Consider the following 1,187-nt stretch of genomic DNA (forward strand, 5'->3'; position numbering starts at 1 on the left):
GGGACTGTCCTCACATAACATTCGAGAATGCAATCATTCCTCACTCAAATGAAGTCAAATATCTCGGCTTATTGTTTGACAGAAGGCTCACCTGGGGCCCCCACCCCAAAACCAAACGCAAACAACTAAACAGCCGCCTTCACATCCTTAGGCCTCTCATGAAATCTAATATGCACATCTCCAACCGTCTACTACTCTACAAATCCCTTCTACAACCTATCTGGTCATACGGAATCGCTCTCTGGGGTACCACTAAACCATCTAACACTAGAACCATACAAGCATTCCAAGCCATCTGCCTCCGCATGATTGCTAAAGCCCCTTGGTACGTCACAAATGTTGCTCTTCATAATGACCTCCAAATCCCCACCATCAAACATACAGCTATCAAATATTATCTTCGCCTGCACTCCAATATGGAACATCACTCAAACCCCCTCATCGCTCAACTTCATACCAACGCTCTTCCAGACAACCCAGCCAGACGCCTCAATCGTGAATGGCCCAGAGATCTTCTCAACGCACATTAAACTCAACGTGTTTATTACTATCTCTCCCTAAATTTCCACCCACGTAGGAATTTATAATGTGAAACTCCTACTCATTGTCTTTTTTCTCACTGCCTCATTTTATATTCTTTCATTCACATTTACTTATTGTACCATTTTTGTATAGATTGTAAATTTTCACAAATAAACGACATTTAAAAAAAAAAAAAATAATAATAACCAGTGGACTGTATAATTGATATAACAATTTATTATATAGACAAAAAATATTAAGAATAATTAATTAAATAAACACTATTTTAATTGTGTTCAAACGTGATTTTGACGACGCGTATAATGATCGGCAATGTTTCCGACGCTCGTTGAGTAAAGACTGGCGAACCGTGCCTTTTATCAACGATCCCAGGGTGACATAATAAATACTATTTTAATCTGTCGATACCGATAATCGTCGATAGTACTTATTACCTGTACATTAAACATACTCGATATTATATAAGTATATTCCGGTGTTCACGCCGTAACATGGGCCCACCTTGAAACACGGTTTCAAAATATAACACATATTATAAAAAAGAATAATTAAACAATATAAATGACTTATTAAATATAAATTATTACAAACAAGTTTCATATGATTTTACAATAACTAATAAATAATAATAATAAATGTAATCA

Source organism: Acyrthosiphon pisum, chromosome X (assembly GCF_005508785.2).
Source record: "Acyrthosiphon pisum isolate AL4f chromosome X, pea_aphid_22Mar2018_4r6ur, whole genome shotgun sequence".
NCBI lineage: Eukaryota > Metazoa > Arthropoda > Insecta > Hemiptera > Aphididae > Acyrthosiphon > Acyrthosiphon pisum.